The sequence below is a fragment of the Hippocampus zosterae genome, chromosome 1, assembly GCF_025434085.1.
Source record: "Hippocampus zosterae strain Florida chromosome 1, ASM2543408v3, whole genome shotgun sequence".
In the NCBI taxonomy this organism is placed as follows: domain Eukaryota; kingdom Metazoa; phylum Chordata; class Actinopteri; order Syngnathiformes; family Syngnathidae; genus Hippocampus; species Hippocampus zosterae.
In genome coordinates this window covers 22,527,158-22,548,687 of record NC_067451.1, presented here as the reverse complement: position 1 = coordinate 22,548,687, position 21,530 = coordinate 22,527,158, and the positions used below count along the sequence as shown (strand labels likewise).

Sequence of the window (21,530 nt, the reverse complement as noted above, 5' to 3'; positions counted from 1 at the left end):
AAGAATTGAAGCCAATGAATCAGCTGGATGCAGATAAAATCTGTCAGGGTTACAACATACTTTGGAAAATCATTTAAACAGGCAGTGAACATGACTGGACAATAACATAACACGAGAGGAAGTTTTCTGGACTGGTGGACTCATTTAAAGTCCAGCTTGTCGCAATGACAGTGATAGATTCCCCTTCACAATATTTTTGGTGGGATTGAATTACTCCATATTTTTGCTTTCAATACGTAATAAAGCAATGCAAGCTATCATTGATGATCTCATCTCGGGATGAAAATGTTGCTCCATTTGCTGTCTGTATTCAATGAAGTTCTCCAGCAGGCAACATTTTTCTTCTTTTTTTTGTCATGAAAGAGCGCATCAACACGTTGAACATCTTTTTCTTCACTCGACACAATGTAATTTGCTTTCACATCAAATTGGTAAAAAAAAAAAATTATATACCCAACAAGATCGAATTCATTCATTTATCAAAACCACAGTTTTAATTTTAAAAAGCTGGTGATACAGAGAGTTAAGAGAAATCAGTGGTTGTGTGGTGAAGTTCAGTCCAATGGCACAAATCCAATACTGGATTGTGATACTGTGTGAAATAAATCGGATGTGATGTATTATATATAAATAAGCAATCCAATCTGCTCTCCTGCTGTGATTATTTAGTTTGAAGTCTTATGATTGACATTAGAAATAGTTCTAGAAATAGATTTAGTTAAACTGAATACTATCCAAAATCCAACAGTAAATCGAGTAAAAGTGTAAACGATGTGAGACGTGTCTTTTCTTACATTTTTGGGAGGTTTTAACCCCACAGGTGCCACAGATAGACGTGCGCTGACATAAACGTATGACATAAACTTTTTGATCCCGCATGTCAGACGACTCTTGTTCGGGCTACAGGTCACCTCGGTGCAGCCTCCTCCTGCAGGTTTAAAGGGACACCTGATCCGAGGGCCTGTCATCGTTAGCCAACATCACCCTTCGGGGCGGGACAGGCTGAAAGTGGAAGGTCACAGATGCTGCTGATGGAGACACAGTTTAACTCCGTTAGTCGTGGAAGTGACCATTTTAGTCCTCCCTATTTGTTTTCCTTGTAGAGGAGAACCTTGATTCCGTGAACCCCCAGGGTCAAACACAATCGATTCCAAGATGCCGAAAAGCATCAGATTTGTTTGGGTTGGGTCTCAGTCAGCTTGTCTTTGAAATTGAGGTTTGTCAAGCTCGGTAATGACTAGCAGATCCCTGGAGATGGCAGTGTTGCACTTTGGATTTGAGATCAGCACAGCTTTTGAGTAGAAGGTAAAGATTTGGCAATTAGGGATTCAACGTTGGTCTGTTATCTTAATTAAATATCTTAATTACGAGAGAGAGAAATGCGAAAATGTTGGATGAGTTTAGGGACTTCACACTCAGAGTATGTACAGTATATGGTATATGTATGGTATAAACCGTGTCTGTCATCGTTGGAAGTAGAAAGTGTGATGTGGCCGCATGAAAGATTTTACGTACAGAATGAGGATGCCATGTGAAAAAAAGCCACTTCCTTTCAACTCGGTACAAGCGATGAGTCAGTGTCACTCTTGTCATGTTTGCTAGTTGTAGATCTCTGAAGATGTTTTTCTGCCATCAAAAGACTTTTATTAGTCTTGTTTTATTAGTCTGCTTTTTGGTCATAAACCAGTATTTTGGGTGAAACCAACCAGCAGTATAATGTGGGTCACTAAAAAAATGGAAAAAAATGCTAGAAACTATTTTTGCGGTGAAAGAAGAAACTGTTGAGATTTTCCTCCTCCTAAGTGTGTTTGTTCAAAACATGAAGTGAAAGTTTTCTCATCACTCGTGACACAGTTGGCATTATTTTCTGCCTGACATTTCATTAGCAAAATTGCAAAACAAGAGCATGACCAGAAGAAAGTTTGCAACAGAAAATATACCCAAATTTGGGATTCAGTTCAAGTCTGATAGGTGCAAATTGCTGCTCCCAAAACCCAATTGTGTTTCTCAACATGAAGAGGATGTTGATAAATAATTGCAGCTTGTCCTTTTCCTGGCTTGAAAACCTTTTGTAGTTTCTCGGAAGAAAAAGCACTTTCAACAGTGAAAAGGTGAAACTGAAAAGGTGCAATAATGAGAACAGGTGAGGAATGATCTATTTGAATGCAATGTCCTCGATGCTCTGTACCAAAAAGGAGCAAATTTCTTAATTACCGTAATGCCTCCTCTGCGCTCAGAGCACCTGCGGCTTTTCTGGCACCACTACACAGGAATTCCTGGGAAAATTATTTATTTTTGTAGTCTATTATTATGTAAGGTATATAAAGTGCTTTGAGATGGAAAGATGAGATGCCATTTTCGGACTGGAACCCAGACGAAAAGTAGCTGTCAAGTGGCACTGGGCCTTGCATGCTGTGCTTTGCAAAAGTCTGAATATGGGATATAAAACATACTGTCTGCATGTCCAATCAACCCCCCACTGTTTATGTGTTTGGCTTGAAATGCAAAACATGTTCCTATTTATCGTCACTGCACGGCCTGTCAAAGTAAATGGGCTTTCGGTACCGGTTTAAGAAGTCCTCATAACGGGAAAAGCAAACACAATGATGAAAGCCAATGCTTTGTAGTAAAATGAACAGGAACAATCAAATCTCATCAGTATGTCACATTGAACATTGGAACGAAAAAGATAATGGTCAAGAGCGGTCTCTCCAACCCCCGCTTGGAAAAATGCTGTTACTTAAGTGAATCCATCAATAACTATTTGCCTCATGCTTTTATTTTCTTGACTTTTGTTCACTCTGCAACTTACACTTTTCACTGGATTCTCCATTTTTACTCTGCGCGCCTGTGAGTTTGCCGGTGGCAGTGGTGATGAAAAGGTTCTGTTGAAAAGCTGGCCCTTTGTTCCTTTATTTTGATGTTTATCTCTGGCACCCTGAACCGCACGTCGGAACAATCGTATCATTAGCAGGGCTCGGTTTGGTGAGATCCTGTCGCTGGTGCAGACTGGCAATGGTCTGTATTCAGACCAAAAGCAAACTGGTCTGAGTCCGCTTGGAAGCGCACCAAAACCACCTCAAAGAGTGGGTTGAGGTCCGGTTGTTTGATCCACAAGAGGATTTGTTCGTGTCTACACCTGCATAAAAGCTTCAGACCAGCATGATAATGAATCCTGGTCCAATTAAAGTAGACCAAACTGTGCAGATGTAAAGACTGATATCTGAGTATATGTGACGAATGAGAAAATTTTAGTCCGTATCAGCAGTATCGCTTGCACCGGTGACCATATGCAGCCTAAAGTGGCATGCTTCGTAATTGTTCATCCTGAGGCTTTGGAACAGGTTTGTTCCACTGGCTGCAACTGAAGAGAAGGGCAGGTGAGGTTACCTGCCCTCCTGACCTCCGACTTCCGCAGAGTTAACCTCTGTATCTCTTTTAGCCACGAACAGGATGTTCGTGGATGTTGCGTTTGCCCTGCGAGGCGGCTCCGCTCTGTCCATCTGTGTCGGCGTTTTGACCCTGACCGGACATTCCCAGACCATTCCCGCACGTCTGACCCAGCCGGATAACGTGTAACTTCTTTTACTCATCCTCGAACGCCTTTTTCAAACCATTCGCACTGGCTCCATTGTCCCTAAGTGAATTACATCGTCGCTGCAGGGAAGGAAAGATGAGCTCCCTGTGAGGGTGCTCAATCAATTACAGACATCAGCGGGGATCTTTGGGCCTGCAGCTCTTTGATGTTTAACATACTGTATATTGTTCTCTTTCCTGACAATAATAACAATGCCGGCAGTGATGTGAACAAACTTTACGAAGACCAGGAAGGAAGAAGTTCTGATTTTAAACTCCTTCCTGATGGTGAAAACCACAATGATCTGCGTTCACACACACACCCACACCCCCCCAAAATAAATAAATAAATAAGTAGTGCCACAGGAGAGAGGATTCCCACACACATTCCTTGATCACATTGCATGTGTTTATGCGTGTGCACATGTTGTCAGCATGAAACCTGAACCATACGTCTGCAGTCTCTATGAGATCTGTCGTGGCGTCTGGTGTTCCGGGCCAAGGACAGAATGTGTGTTGTTCCTCGCCACCACACCTCTCTGGCAGGCATCAGCTGAAGTCAAAGTGGTAGTCCATTGAGACATGTTCTTCCTTGAAATGCACAAGATGCACTGTTCAAACCTGATCTGGCACAGACAATACAATACAATACAATACATTAGACAATGAAGAAGAAGTAAAAATATTTTTCAGAGTTAAGTTTTAGCATTGCTTTTGCGGAAACGGGCAACCTAAAATGCAGTGGAACAACAACCCCCCCCCCCCCCCCCCCCCCGCCTTGTACTATTTAGTATTGGACCAGCTTGGAGACAAAAATGGCACTGAAGTCACACAAAAATTTCAGAGCTCAAATCAGTGTCATGAAATGTTAACCCACACTCCCTGGAACAGATCATGTTTGACCTTGTGGCTCCGCCGTATCTTGGGGGACTGTCAGTTGGCCTTGTTTTGTATTTGTTTACGTTCTGCCATAGTTTTATATTGCTGTCGTTTTGAGTGAGTTACCCTCTTGTTTTGCAACCTTACTCGGTTTTCCCAAAAGAATTCCGAGCTCCGATTTGCATCCCTCGCCAGATTAAGTCTGAGATGCGCAAAACTCATCACTGACGCTGCCCACTTGTTTGCGCTCATGTTCAGTGTCACGCCATTTCTCCTGTTAACAATTTAGTTTATGAGTGATGGAGTAGGGGAAAAAGTCCATGAACAACAAGAGTTTGCTGGAAAAAAGCCTTTTTAATTCCGGCCCTGCTCTCTCATGTGGCTTGAAATGAGCAAATCACGCATCTGATTTATTTCAGAGCAAATTCAATAGCAAACAGCTGGTTTATCTGCTTGTTCAATAAAATCAAGCCAAAAGATGTGTAGTGATGCCTTACCATAAGAAAATCATTACCTTCAACAACAAAAGTTTCCCATGCTTTGACATTTTTTTTGTATTGTGATGATTTGCTATCATCAAACCTGCACCATTCAGATTCACTGATGCCAAACCAAAGGATACAGCAGATCGTCTTAACGCCGCTCTTCTTTTTCACATGAAAGACTTAAACCTGATATTTCCCTTGATAGGAATGTTCTTCCTCCAGGCTACCACTTTTTGGAAGCTTACACGGCACACAGCATTTCAATGACCGAAGCCAGATCAGAGATAAAGCTGACGTTGTCACGAATACCGTTTTACCACCCTTTGTTTGTTCTCCCTTATGACACAAACATCTTAGTTCCATTAAGACACAATAAAACCTCTATGAATCACTCCGAAAAAAGTGAGTTTTTCTTTTCGGGGGTGTAATGTTGTCTTTAAGATTACTGTCTGAAGTGACAGTAATTGTCATCTACTCAAACCAAAACAAGAACTCTAAATCAAGAAAGACATTCTTGGCGTGACGGTTATCGATGTAATTGTAGAGAGCCCTTGTGAAAGAGCCAACATCATTCTGTTCATCTTGTTTCTGCATCTGCTTTGTGCTGTGCAGTTCAAACCATGTTGGCCCTCGTATTAATAGTTTCCCAGAAGCATATTTTTAGAGTTCATGTCCCGTAACTTTCATTTGGGAGCAGTTGTGTTCGTTTGACTTTTCTCCAGCCTCGTGCATATTGTTTCAGGTCTTACAAAGAAACATTGGAAATCTCGGAGGGTTTGTGTTGCTGTCTGTTGGCCAGACCTGCGTCCTCCAACAAATTTAGCAAAATTGACCATTTCCTTAAACGCTCTCGTCATCGGATTCTCGTCTATCTGACCACATGCATGATCTTCTTTCACTCTACTGATAAGTGCCACCATATCCTCAAATGTTCCTTCATGCCTCACCAAAGTCTTCCCATTTCGCTGTTTCATCTCACCCTTGTCATTTTGCGTTTGTTTTGATGAAGTTCAATGACGTTATTGGTCGTCTCCACTTTTGAAACGATTCGTTCCTTCATCTCGGTGACATCAAGTGATTAACCCCTTACCGCTTCACGATGTCACTGCTCGTTGGCATGATTACTGACAGACATTGTGTCAATGTAATACGAGCTTCACACTGTCCAAAGTGATTTGGGGGAAGATTGACAGTTGGTTTGAGGATATGGTTTGAGACTCTTTGAATCGCCGTTGAGAAGATCTTTGGAGGATTTCAGGGTCGATCAAGCAGGAAATCACTCAGTAAGCCGCACACATGGAAGAAACCCCAGCGTAATAATCCTGCAGAACGCCTGCAGTTGGGAATAACATTTCTTTTCTTTCCACCTCACTTGACCGATGGTTGGGCAGATCTGAACAAGATCTTCAGAAGATGGAGCGATGTATTTTGTAGCTTAGCATGCGCAGTAAGGTCTACGTTAATTGACCTTGGTCAGTCACATGAAATGTGACCCATTCACTTGTTTGTATTGCCGATTGTTTATTTTAGTATGTCATGATCATCTGAGGGGCGGCCCGGTAGTCCAGTGGTTAGCACGTCGGCTTCACAGTGCAGAGGTACCGGGTTCGATTCCAGCTCCGGCCTCCCTGTGTGGAGTTTGCATGTTCTCCCCGGGCCTGCGTGGGTTTTCTCCGGGTGCTCCGGTTTCCTCCCACATTCCAAAAACATGCGTGGCAGGCTGATTGAACACTCTAAATTGTCCCTAGGTGTGAGTGTGAGTGCGAATGGTTGTTCGTTTCTGTGTGCCCTGCGATTGGCTGGCAACCGATTCAGGGTGTCCCCCGCCTACTGCCCGAAGACAGCTGGGATAGGCTCCAGCACCCCCCGCGACCCTAGTGAGGATCAAGCGGCTCGGAAGATGAATGAATGAATGAATGAATGATCGTCTGATATGCAGTTTTGCTTTTTGAGTTCTGTTGTAGTTTTTGAGCAGATTGTTGGACTATAACATAAGCAAACATTTCTGCCGTTTACATTTTTACAGACGATGAAACGGTCATAATGATACGTTAGGTTTCCTGATGACCGGTCAAGAGAATATCTTCATCCCTTTTGAGAATCTCTAGTAACCCCCTGCATGCTCTCGGGCTGCAGGTTGGCAGTGATCGCCTCACACCATCTCTCCGACAGTGAAAACATAAACGTAAACATAGAAGGGAGGTGGGGGTAGGGGGGACATGCAAAGGCAAGGGAAGATGAGCAGAAAGCGAGATGATGCGAGGATGTTGGGAGTGTGATGCAACTTCCACATTATAACATTCGGTATTTGTGAAGAAAGCGGTGAGAGACTTTTAGTGGCCTTAAAACACCAGAAACAATGGCAAATGCAGTTCGCCATACAGAAATGTTAATTGTCACTCTTGAACAGGGTGAATTTGCAGATGAGCTTGTACAGTGTTCATCACACATCATGGCAGCTTTTGGAAACCCATTTGGTATTTGTTTGGGAAATGCAGGGATCCATTTTGACCCAACACTAAGTTACTTTTGACCCAAGTGTTTTTACAGTGGGAGTTCACTGGAGTTAATCCAATGAACACACATTCCTTCTATACATGTGACTGTTAGTTCAGACCGGTGATAGCTCAGTTGAGTGGCCATCGTTCATTTGACCTTCAGTATGGGACTGTAGCTAACCATATCCAGACACGTGTATGGGAAACTTCACTGTATACCGCAAGCTATAATTAACCTGAGATGATGCACTGACCTGTAACAAATAGTCTGTAACGTTACCCCCTCTCTGCTCAGTGTAGCACGGTCTGGCACAGTCTGACTCGCTACGGTGTCATCGACTCCGAGGGGTCCATCAGAGCAATCCTAGCCAGGGAGTGTGGGAAGTAAACATGTTGCAAGGAAAAGGCCAATACACTTGGATCAGATTTCTGATTAGCTGGCTATACACTTTAGCAGTTAACCTCCTTGACGTCTTTGTCTTAATACTGTACTCTTGCCACGTAGGATCTTGTGACAAAAAACACAAACATAAACTCCCTACAGCTTGCAACTGTGTGACACCACAAGTATGTTAACTGGACCTGGCTCTGGTCGCTGTGCATTAACTGCACATTCCAGTGGTGAGGATAATGGCAAGTTCTATTAGAGGCTATTTGTGGCGTGATTCACCAGATTCTAACATTAGACTGCGTTTTAACCTCGTCTGATAGAGGAGACAAAACAATGGGGAGCTAGTGGCGTCCACACTGGCATCCCTCTGTCGTGTTTACAAATTGTTCTTCATACGTGCATGGAACTACTATTCCCATACCATGGGAGACCATGTTACAAAGCAGAGAAAGGTGGCTTGTTGACACTGAGCCCTTGCAGGGGAACTTCCTTCTCTCGGGCCCTTAGAAAGCAAACAAGCTAATCAGAACCAGCATGTCGGATCACTTTTAACTCCGAGACCATTTCAGACTTCAACTGCAGACGAGTTTCACTAACGGTCAGCATGCCAAAGATGAAGATAATAGTAATAATTCATATTAATCATTATCAAAAAATAATATTATCAACACTGTATATATGTTTATTAAAATTATGACGTAAATTTGGATACCTCCCATATATAATCACGGTATTTGTGAGCCCTACAATTCCAGCTACATAACCCCCCCCCCCACGCCCACTGCATTCTACATAAGATTTGACCTTAAACAAGTTTACAAGTAAATAAATAAATAATGAGCCCCACCATTAAAGCGGTGCACAGTTTACAAAGGACTGAACATGTTGAGCTGCAAACATACAGAAGCCCTAATCCTTCGGAGTAAACTCTGATGTGATTTAAGTATGGGGAAAGTCCTTTCTCCAGTGTTTGGATGCATTTGGGTTCCAAAGTTCAGCATGTGTTGCTAAAATCGGGTGTAGGTTTAAAACCTTCCGTAAACATTTGTAAACTCACGTTATCATTGGCTTCCCACTAAACTACTGCAAACAAACAAAAGCCACTGCTAGCATAAATGTGAGGTTCAGAACGGGCACAGCTTGAAGCAAGATGGCTCCACCTCATTCGATCACAGGAGTCTTTTAGGTCAGGTTTTACCCATAATCCTCTGTTCTCAGTGGGATATGTACTAAGGGGTGCCAGATAGGAATGATTTATGTGAACCTTTAGCACCGTGTTGAGATGGCTGTCAAGTTATGTAGCTCGGCTCAAGGTCTGACAGCGCACTGAGTACCATTCAATTCACACTTCTCGTGATACAGTTTTGGGAAATGGGTGATCAGTAGTAAACATGCAGAGGGATTGCCCAAATTTTAGACAAATAAATCCAAAGTCAGTTTTCTACATAGAAAATAAAAGGAAAGTAATTAATTCTTTCCATGGTCAAATTGTCCCATCGATTAACTCAATAACTGAAAAAAATGGCATGTTGAGTTCACACAATTTAATTTCGTCAGGTGGAGCGATCCAGACACAATTTTAAGTAGATAGTTTATTTTAAAAAAACACTTCTGAAGCATGATTTTATTTCATGCAACTACTTGAGAAAATGAAAGTGAGCAAATTCACCGCACCATTTTTTCAACGTGTGTTTTATAACAGTTATATGCTCATCATCTTGGTGGTTATTACTGAAAAGAAAGCCACCAAAAAAACAAAAAAAAACCTTGTCGCATGGCCTATTTACAATAAATGCCCATGAAGCTGAAGTCTTATGAGATAAGGCAATGCCAGTTTTATTCTGAAAAAATAAACATCCTCTTAAAAAAAGTTCTTGAGGATTCCGCTCACTAACAAACTGAAATGAAAACATGACAAACGATCACGAATCTTTGAGATTTTTATTTATTTTTTTTTTTATACATATGCATGCCTCTGATAAAATGTAGGTGCTCTACGCAGTGGGGACATTTTTCTTTCCAGTTTAAGCAACCCTTCAACCAGCCTTCAAATAAATGCAGCAATTTTTCACTAATGTTTCTAACGGCGTTAATGTGCATTATCTTTCTCATTCCACTTTATTCATTGTCAGTCAAGTATCATGCATATGGAGGGAATTCCAGTGGTTACTGCATGCCAAGAAAAGGGGAAACATTTAGAGACACATATATTTAAAATATAAACAAAGTGCGGATCAGTGTAATAGAGATGCCAATCCAACGCAACCCTAAGTGGAAAAAGGTGCAACAAATGCTGTTCCTCACAACCGTGAAAATGAAAGCCCTCACAAATGTCTAAATATGCCAAACACGTGTGTTATCAAATCAGAGGCTGCCTCTGTTCTGCTCAGTGTTGACAATATTGAGAACTTTAGAACACGCTGTTGAATAAAAGGAAACAAATTTTCCCCGTGGCTACGCCTTGCGTCATGTCACACGCGATACTGAACCCGAGAGAAGTGCCATCGCAACACACTCCAATTAGAAGTGTAGATTAAGCATGAAAGAACTTGTGCGCTTAGACAGCTTGATCTTATGGAATAGCACATCTGAAGAACATTCATTCTTGGTTACCTGAGATATTCACGTCAGGTATGCATGTCTTTGCTTCAACACACACACACACACACACTCTTGCTGCAAATGATACACTGCAGAACACCTCAGTGGGAGTACTGTGCATGTTAGCGTTAGCGTGTGTGCAATTAGGAGATTAGAGTGGATGGATTTCATATATGTGTGTGAGTGATGGAGCACATGTGTGTGCATGTGAAACTGAGAGCAGCTCATTGAACCGAAGCAGGTACAGGTTTCACAGTGGTGAGTCACAAGTTGCTGGAAATGCTTCAAAGTGGGTACCCTCAAATGAGCTGAGAGAATCTGGATTTTGCAGATGAAGGAAACCAAATCGTCTACTAAAGGTACATTACTTTGCTGCAGATGAGTTTGTTCTCCGCGTTTTAACCCATTCCTGAGGAACCCGTGCGTAGCACCTCTGTCCAGGGAACTGACTGGAAATGTTTTGGAGCACGGAGGAATGGGTGGAAGATGCAAAGTCACATTCCAAGTCGGCTGTTCGTAGAGGTTCGAGCTGGAAGCAAACGAAAGTCCGTCTTCTAAATGCTCTACCAACATACCACAATGTGTCAACTTACCCATCCATCCATTTTCTAGTGCGTATCCTGTCCCTGATTGCTAATTGACATTCACACGCGGAAAGTCAATTGTACGTAATATACTATTAGTTACCTTGTCGAGTTTTACAGTGCCTTCTGTCTATCTCAGGACATATGTTCCAGACTCAGCCGTGTTATCTGTAAATCTGTGATGTAGCCAGGCCTTCCCACAGGCTTTAAACACACTTAAGCTTATGACAACAACGTTTTGAAAAGTATTCTTTAGTGCTTGCCTTCCTTCTGTCACTGGCAAGAAACAACATAACATCACTTTGAGGAAATTAAAACATCTCTCTCTTGCTTGCGCAGTTCTCCACTTAGGAAGCAAAGCATGCTTGCTTCAAGTTATTTGTTAGCTCCCGATTTTAAATGTCTCGTTAAACTGACACAGCAAACGAGAATTAAATATTGTTTAACTCAACACTTTTAAACACCAATCAATCAAACCAAATAGTTGTGTCTAATGAAGGTCTGGCAGCTTAATGCTAGAATATAATATGAAACTCCTTAGACAGGCTAGCAGTAATGAGCATGGGTGTTACATTATTATAAAACATTCAACAACTGTAACTTTAACACATACAGAGAAGCATAAAAATTGATCCTACAACACACAAGCTTATACTCACAGACATATTGTGGTTATGGCTTTTACTGGAGCTTAGTAGCAGACCTTTTCTGCCTCTCCTTCTTGCGCTTTACTACACTGCAGTTACATCCAGTAGAGCGCAGTGCTACTTGGCATGGTACATCACAATGAGGTGCTACTAACGTGAGTAAGTTTCGTCAGACTAGCCAGTAACCTTTAAAAGCACATTAAAAAACAACAACGGTATACTGTATACCATTGGTGTCAAACTCATTTGACATTGTGGGCCACATACGGCCTTGGTAGATGTCAAGTGGGCTCGACCATTAAAATTTTACCATACTCTGCTATAAATAACCAAAATCATATGTCTTTCCTGTTTTGGTCTAAAGACGCACAAGAACATTTGGAAAATGTTGAAATTTAATGATCATATATTTTACAAAACATTTCATGAAGCACCTTCAGATTTCCTTAGACAAATGTGCAATTTACTTTTATCATAAACATATATGCATTGCAACTGATCCCACTGATTGTACAAAGGCACAAATCTTTAACAAGTAATTGGTATTGAAAAATATAGTAATGCAGTTTAAGATTAAACGAGATATGTAAAGAAAGGAATGTTTCAACCATTTACACGTGCATTTAAAATCTACATTTCATCCATGCCTACACCTTACAAACTAAGAATAAAGTATTCACATGTCCTTGATAGCGTCTGTTGTGTTGGGTCTGTCTCAGTGACAGACTGAGGCTGCTGTTGTCGTCTTATCTGATCGAAACAATTTTGTCTTCTACTCTGACAAAAACTAGCTGATACTTCATGAATTGCACCTTATTAAAAATATTAATTCTGTGTCTTTTATGCATTTTTTTTTTCACTTTTGAATTATCCTACGGGCCTGATCGAACCTCTTTGGGGGCCGGTTCTGGCCCGCAGGCGGTATGCTTGACACCACTGCTGTATACAGAAGGAAAAATCAGCAACTAAACATACAAGATAGTCAGTCAGACAGAGTTTTTTTAATGCTGTTTAAAAAATATGCTGAGATTGTTACTGGAGAAAAGCTCTGCAGCACTGCAAACGACAAAAACAATTAACCATGCTAAACTGAATAATTGACTTTTCAGTTCAAAGTAAATGTCGGGAATCATGAGGTTAACATGTAGTTAAGAGTAAGGGGGAGAAAAAGAGTTTAGCCACCTGGCTGATGGTGCAGCTGCACAGGCCAATGCTGATGGTGAGTGTCACTGTGAACCCTGCAGAGTCATATTGGGAGAATCCGTCAACAACTGTCTGAACGCACGGAAGATACAGCTGGGACTCTCAGTACTGGACCGTTGAAACCATGTTTATTTTATGGCCACGATTGATCAGTATCTAAATATAAAAACAACCCATTTGAAGATTTCTTAGGAACCGTCTTTTTTCTTTTTCTTTTAAAATTTTTACTGTATCATTCTACAAAGTAATAGCTGTTTCTTGAATCTTAACTCAGTGATTGCTATCAGTTATTCTCTGGAGACCAGTCCGGGTTGTACCTCACCCGAGGCCCAAAGTCAGTTGGGATAGGTTCTTGCTCACCTGCCACCCTAATGTGGATGAGTGCTGTAGAAAATGGATGGAGTTATGATTTGCCCGGGTGATAACTTTCAGTCAGTGCAAATCAGACAGAAACCCATGGTATTATTTGTTTTTGACAAATAATACCAAATTTGCGGTTAAAGTACACTACAAAAAAGAAAAAATAAAAATTGCATTGACCAAATTTCAAATACACTCTCATAGGCATGCCTCAAATACACTCGACTGTACAGGCCTGAATTTTATGTTCAATGAATTTATTACTAATGTGTGGCTACTTCATTGTTTACGGGGTCCTTTGGTAACTTTCATGTTTGCCTTCACCACTCACAAATTACAGTACAAGCAAGTGAAATTACTTTGCCTGTGTTCCTTGTGTAGTCAGCCTGGCCTTATATTAACGTTATCCCAAGCCATGTGTTTCCTAACAGCTGTACTACCTCACTGAACCATAGCAGCATGGATGACTGCTAATAACCCAGCCTAATAATTCCTATACTACCTAATGCCTTTCCCTCATTCTCTGCCAGTTAATAGCCATTCATTATAGCGCTAACAGTCAGTACCATTGTGACTCCAGCCCCAGAGGCGAGGTTTGAACGCAGGACGGCGGCCGCTAAACACGATGGTAGGGCAGAAGGGCTGCCTCCTGCCCTGAGGAGCTGATGCTTGGTGATTACACAAGGTCCCACAGAGGTGAAGAGAATGGAGGTCCCTTCTTGTGCATGGGTGCCTGGAACGATAGCAAACACACACACACACACACACACACAAACATCGACACAAAGGGGGAAAAAAGGAATGTCTTCTTTTTCCTCCATGGAACTCTGGGAGCACCCGATGAACGTCCTTGCAAGTAGCTCGACGTTACATACGCTCATGACAGCTTATTTTGAATTAAAGTCACGCTTCCGGAACTTGGCTAACTAAGAGCATTTGTACGATGACATGATGGAGTGGTCCTGCTACAATGCAACCCGCCTCCCACTGCTTTGAACTCAAGTCCTTTCAATCCTGTAGCAGGTCTGCATTTTGGAATATCAAGAAGCTCAGCAGTGCATGTCTTGATTACACTGGTGGACCCAATTTGGGCGCCCAGAGGAGGCTCCCCTTCAGAATATCCACTTGGGACTGCGAATTTTACAGGAAACTATTAAGGAAACAACACATTTCCGATCACAGGGAATGACCAAAGAAGGGGGAAAAAATAGACTCCTCAGGAGTCAATTGTTTGAAGTTTAATAGTTGTGTTGTTTTTACGTTACCATTTTGTATGAAGTGAAACTTGCATACCAGCTACAGCTTGCATTCAAGTCACATCCATGTGGCTTTCAGTGGACTACTTGAATGTTGAAAAGTTGTTTAGACTTGTGTTGTGGAGCATAGCGGGATATGGCAAGGCTAAATATGAACCTTACTATCATGTCACTCTCTGCCCCTTTTGGAAAACTGCCTTACATTCTTGAGGTCTGATTTTCTAAGATCCCCGATAGCTGGCACTAAAGTGTGTGTTCAGTCATTCTAAGTGATTTGTGTGCGCATTGTTGGCAACGTGTAAAAATAGCGGAGACCGCTGTATTTAAAAGCGGGTTTTGCTCTTTAGGTTCCTCTGATGATTCCGTCATTTCAAAATGAAATTGGAAAGTGTTCGTGGCAGACGGACTACCGGTACTTCTGTTTTGATTTAACTTACCCTGAGTGCATGTGAATTGGATGTACAGTATGTGCCCATCCTAAATGACATTGTGTTAAAACTGGAGAAAGCATACCCCTAAAACGGCTCTGATAGAGGCCCGCACCATGGGCTGAAATAACTCTGATGCAAGAGAATTCAAAGTTGAAAGGAGTTTTTGTCACGATAATATAGATCATAGGTGTCAAACTCGGGTCGTGGAGGGTCGCTGTTCTGCATGTTTTCCAAGTCTCCCTGTTGCAACACACCTGACTCAAATGAACAGGTTCAATGTCAGGCTTGCGCAGAGCTTGCTGATGATCTGATCATTTGAATCAGGTGTGTTGCAACACGGAGACTTGGAAAACATGAAGGACAGCGGCCCTCCAGGACCTGAGTTTGACACCTATAATATAGAGCAGGGGTGCCCATTAGGTAGATCCTGATCTACCGGTAGATCTAAGACAGGTCCCAAGTAGATCTGAGGAGTGTCGAGGAGAAAAAAAAAAACATTTGTGTGTCTTTGTACATGTTATAAAAATATATATTTTTTGTGTTAATGTACACTGCACCCAAATCATCCAATCAGTCTCATTTTCACAAAAATAAAATAAAAATAAAATAAAGCAGGTAAATCTTGAAGTTACGGTGGCACGTGATTACGTCACCGGAAGTTGTTAACGCTCAGCAGTCTGCAATTGCAGCTTGTAATCAGAGCTGTTGCGCTCTATCTTTTATCGTCATTATTCTCATTCAAAGTTTGCTTCGTGTACAATTCACCGAGGGCACGGGCAAAGAATAGGAATCTAGGAGGGCCCAGGGAAGCACTTTAACACTGTACGTGTGAGCTACGATAGTTAACAGGCTGCAAAAGTGCATCGCATGCCTCAGTTTCACGCTGTTTCTCATCATGGCGTGCCTGTGTGTGTGCGCCAGTAAGGGTAGATCCCGGGAGGTTAGTTGATCAAAAAGTAGATCTTTGGTCCAAAAAGTTTGGGCACCCCTGATATAGAGCATAACTCTTACTTGTGACTGGCTCAAAAGCAACCCTTACCTGATTCAAAAGATCCAAAAATACATTGCCTAATAAACAAAATGCCGTTGTCATGTTTGTTTCTGGCATTTTAAAAAGATTTACAATACAATACAATACAATACATGCTGATTTATATAGCGCTTTCACAACAGCGGCAGCTGTAACAAAGCGCTTAACAAAACAGTTAACATAAAGTAAAATAATAAACACAACACATAACATAAAACACGGACAGTCATGCAGTTCTAACCACTTTTCCATCACACGTTTTGTTGTTTGAAGCAGTTTGAGATGAAAGAGGAGAGAATCAAATGTTCTTTGGGGAGGGGGGGGGCAGAATAGGTGCTACTTAATGGATACATACGGTATGCTATGATAAAAAAGGAAGTTAACCTTTTTAATTCAAGAAGATTCAAGAAAACCTTTATTAGTCTCGCAATGGAGAAATTCCCAATTCACAGCAGCAAAGTTATGAATTGAAGAAGTAGAACAACAAAATATAGGAGCTGCTGGAAAGGCAGCCACTTTCGCGGCGCCATTTTGAAATCAAAATAACACAACACAACACATAGGAAACAGACAGTTGTGCAATCTTCACCACTTTTCTGCACACACTTTGTTGTCTGAAGCAATTATAGATGAAAGATGAGAGGATCAAAGTGTCCTTTCACCAGTGGATCAGAGACGTCATCCTCAAAATGTGCACACGTCGGCTACAAGCTAAGTTTCAAAGTCAACAAGAAGCTGTAGCATCCATTGACGAAAAAAGAGATTGGTTCACTTCTCCTGTCCCATGGAAATCAGTTTCAATTCCAAGCGGCGACTCACGGTTCCAAATACGCATCGGCGCTCTGCGCCAACGCTCCTCTCTCCTCATCCTCAACTTCAGCAGCCATCCATCCAGCCGCACCAACGCCGACTGTCCAACAGCACCGACATAGCCACTGAACAAAACAGGGTTGTGAAAAATGCTGCCCATTACAGGCGCAAAAAACACAAGCTCCCCAGGTCTGTCCAGCACCGACAGTCAATGGCGCCGACATTCCTCCCAATCAAAATCTGTGCTGGTACAGGCATGGTGCCGAGAAGGCGCAACCACCAAGCACAGATACTGCTCCTTTGACGAATGTCGTGGCCAAAAAGCGCTCAAAACAGTCTCTTGAAGAGCACTTGCCGAAGCCTGCCTACTCGGGCGCCATCTTGGGGGGAAAAAAAAAAAAGATTTTAAGAGCAATTCCCCCTGCCGCCTCTTATTTTCCCTCAGCTCTGCTGGCATGTGCAGTTTTGCATCTGAGGCGTCCTTTGCAAATGCTCACTGTTTGCACTTGCATATACTCCGACCAGAATGCACAAAATGATCTCTGCGGCAGATTGCGCGCTCTTGGATGCACCCAATGAGTACATCAGCTGGCACATAAGTTTACTTACGCAATCAGGTTTGCATCCATTTTTGCAAGCATAAATCTTTTCAGTGAACCGAGCTCTTGGTGCCATGAAACGCAAGCTATTGGTTGCTGAAACACTTGGTGGTCGCCTGCTGACACATGGAAACCATTGTGTCTCCCTCCCTGAAATATTTATGTATTGGTGAATTATTCTAAGCATGTCCCCTATGTTTATTTCTACAACCATAGCAGGACAGCCAAGCACTCGCTTAGCGGAGAGAAAAAACATTTTGTGGCTAAAATGGGCAACTAATGACAATGCCGGAGCAAATTTGAGGCAAGCGTATCCCTTTAGAGTTGCACAACCCTGCTTTCACTTGGGCTTCTTTTTTTTTTTGCACCGCTTCACGTCCAAACACTGTTACTGGCTATGCATAATATTTTGATATCTGTCATCTAATGCTGTTATGAAGGACCCAAAGAGAGAGGAAGTAATGTTTTTTTTGCGGTATCCATTCCTACCATAACACGCCAGTGCCAATCTCCGATGGGAGCGCTTGTTGTGATGTCTTATGGCAGCAGTTCAAACACGCACACAGTCTACGTGAGGTCTGTTGCACCAGCGCATTTATTTAGTCTTGGTGCATTTGCACACGAACGCTGAGCCACTTTTCCTGATTTGTTCCCATACATTCAACATTGTCTATTGTGTTGCTGTCTTGACACGGATGAGGATCGGGTTAGCGAATGTATTAAGTGTCTGATCCGAGTGACCTATCCAGATTTGTAAGAAGTGTCGAATCTGTTTTTTTAAATAGCACAGATGTTCCATTTAGAAGCTTTTTATAGGCCTTCCTATTTTCAGGTTAACATAGGCGAAGGTTTCCTCAGTGGTGTCACTTGAGTATGTGCACCAGATGTGTGGAAAGTACCGTAATACAAATGGAGTCTACTTGGGTGAGGATTGCAACTTGCCAGAGAGTTCCTTCATGCTAATACTCCAAACATAGTTAGTGTCTGCTTAATGGGTTGTAAGAATGAGAATCCTGCATGGCCTGCTTCCGAAATGAACCAGCCCAGAAACGTTCTCTTCTATTAGTATGAAATCTAAATTGTTGTTCAGAGCTACATGCTTGTTGCACAACCAGGTAGGATCAGATATGTGTCTGTATTTTGATTGGCACAATGTGTGCAAAGTTAGAAAGTGCAGTAACACCCAAAATACCATATGCTACAACTTATCCATTCTATTGACAATGCGGCAAATATTATTTGACTGTAAGTTTGGTTGTTTATTCTCCCTTGATTAGATTCATTCGTTCATTAATTCATCTTCCAAACCGCTTGATCCTCACTAGGGTCGCGGGGGATGCTGGAGCCTATCCCAGCTGTCTCCAGGTAGTAGGCGGGGGACACCCTGAATCGGTTGCCAGCCAATCACAGGGCACACAGAGACGAACAACCATCCACGCTCACACTCACACCTCGGGACAATTTAGAGTGTTCAATCAGCCTGCCACGCGTGGTTTTTGGAATGTGGGAGGAAACCGGAGCACCCGGAGAAAACCCACGCAGGCCCAGGGAGAACATGCAAACTCCACACAGGGAGGCCGGAGCTGGAATCGAACCCGGTACCTCTGCACTGTGAAGCCGACATGCTAACCACTGGACTACAGGCCCATGTTTTGTTAATTCAATTTGGAACTAATGCCCTCCCTCAACTCCCCCCGCAAAAAAAAATCCACTGAGCCCATTTGAACTCTGTTGCTAACCAAAGCAGCAGCGTGTTTTGCTTTTGTCTATACGTTGTGTGAAATCTGGCCCTGTTTAATTGAACATAAAGGTAAAATGTGTCATGTTTTGGTTTGTGACCAACAGGTGGCACTGTAGGGCTCTCCCTGCAGCTGCACACTTGTTGGTTATGTTATTATGTAATTAGTAGTATAAAATGACTCCTGCCCGACCACTCATTGTCGTGTCATTGTTTGTTTGTTTGCTTGCTTGCTTGCTGCTGCTGCTGCTGTCACGTTTGTTCCGGTCATGTTTCGGTTATTGATAGTTTTTGCTTCAGTCATGGTTTTGGTTTGCTACTTTGGATTCTTTTTGTTTTCAGGACTTTGTTTTGTTTCGGATTTAGCTTTCTCTGTGTGTGAATACAATTTGTCAACTTCGCCCTGCTCCTTCCTCTTGCCTGCTTTTATGGGGTCCTCCACCACCACCGCTCGTGACATACTCCTGTATGAATGGCACACAGGTTTATTGTTCTTCTGTCATCAACAGAAGAACATTTATTCTGCCTGTCATTTACATGCTCGCAGATGAATGAACATATATTTGTATTGGATAAAGAATGCATTTGAGACAAATTCAGCCTTTGAATTGGATCCTCATTCGCTGCACACGAGTCTGCCATTGCATCCTGGTTGACAATCACAGGACTGTAATTTTTAGTCTTTTACTGAATTGAACAAGAACACAGTACTTCATATATATGTATATACACACATACATACATACATGCATTTTCTAGAGCGTTTGTCCTCATTATGGTCGCAGGTGAGCGAGGCTGTTTCGAGATGACTTGTTGCACAAAGCAGGGTACACCCTTGATTGGTCACCAGTCAAACCAGGGTAGGGGGACATACAGTACTGTATATACCAAAAAAACCCGGCTTGAGGAGTAACACGGAATACATCTACCGTCATTACATATTCAGGATACAAAAATATGTAACTGTATTGCATTACAGTTACAGAAAATACATTACATTTACATACAGTACATTTATTCAAAATGGGGATTGTTTGGCAGGATTACAGTTTCCACACAGACCAAAAGACGCCAGCTACCAGGTTGTTTTTTTTTTGAGCCCTCAACGTAACAAGGGGATAAATTGTCATAATAGCGCAATGAGCCACTGTGATTCCACTTGCACACTGTTGCTGAGGGCAAAGTAGTGTGCATGTACCGTCAGGGGGAGGCCGTCAAGCAAGCTTTTTCCTGCATCTGGCCAGCTTGAAAGCAGCATGGAAGAAAGGAGGAAGCGTGACCACTTTTCACTGTTTGAAATGTACAATAACATTTACAAAGAAAAGTTGGATCTGTCAGAGGCTTGCAGTGTCCTGTTGCTGGGTCGCTACACTGTGAATGTGACTTCTACCTTCCGTACAAATAACTCACTCAGTTAACTATTCAAACACTATATTAACAATAAAAACGTCTCAAACGGCTCAGTTTTTAAGACACGCCATCAGGAGGTATTGACAGCTCCAATGAAGGCTGAAGCAACAGCCGAAACTGTCAGCCAGGTTTCCTCTTCAAAAAAAAAAAAAATGGGAATACCATAGTCTGGAAAAAAGAACCCTAATTTAACCATAAGAAGACCACATGAACATCAAAGCGTTGGCTCAAATTGTTACCGGGAATAAAAGTCAGATTTCACATTATTAAACATTCAATAAAATCAAAAAGACCAGATAAATGAATTTGTATTATAAATACATATTGAATTGAATTGAATCCAACTTTATTGTCAAATGCAACATACATATAAATTGTAGTGATATTAAATTTATTTTGTCTTCATAGGCATATTTCATATTTTAGTATTCCAATAATTCAAGTAATTCAAAGTAGTTACATGACTTGAATAATATGGCACTAACTACATGTTTGAAAGTAATTAGAAATTGTGTCACAAAACATTTTCAAACTCCCCCAACCATGGGACAACCACATTCATATCTCAGGGCTATTTAGAGGCATCATTTACCGAGAACCTACAATGCATATTTTGGAATGCTGAAGTTTGACATATTATCCAGAGAAAAATGTGCTCTCAAGCACCGAGAGAACATGCAAACAGCTTACAGGTGGACCTGCATCGAGATTTGAAACCAGGATCTCTCGACTGTTGGCTACATGCGCAAACCACGAGTTCATAGCGTTGCCCATTGTAAAATATAGTCTTTAGTATTCCGCAGAGTGAGTTAAATAGTCTTTATTTAACTCAGTAACATATTACAACTCTAGGGGGAGTCCATTGCCTCACTATCAAATGCTTATCTGAATGCAGTATTCGTGGACAAATCTCAACGCACATGTACGCAGCGCCACGAATCGCCCATATTTTATTGCAGTGACGAGAAAAACTTTGACAGTGGAAATGTGTGAGTCATGGAGGTCCTAGTTTAAAATGGAATGCATTACAAC

The 21,530-nt window shown here is 41.9% G+C and overlaps 1 protein-coding gene across 1 annotated transcript in view; it reads left to right on the top strand.

Annotated features, from left to right (window-relative positions):
• Positions 1–21,530, top strand: part of LOC127611135 (collagen alpha-1(XXIII) chain-like) — a 126,538-nt gene that overhangs the window by 57,657 nt on the left and 47,351 nt on the right. The window lies entirely within an intron of this gene.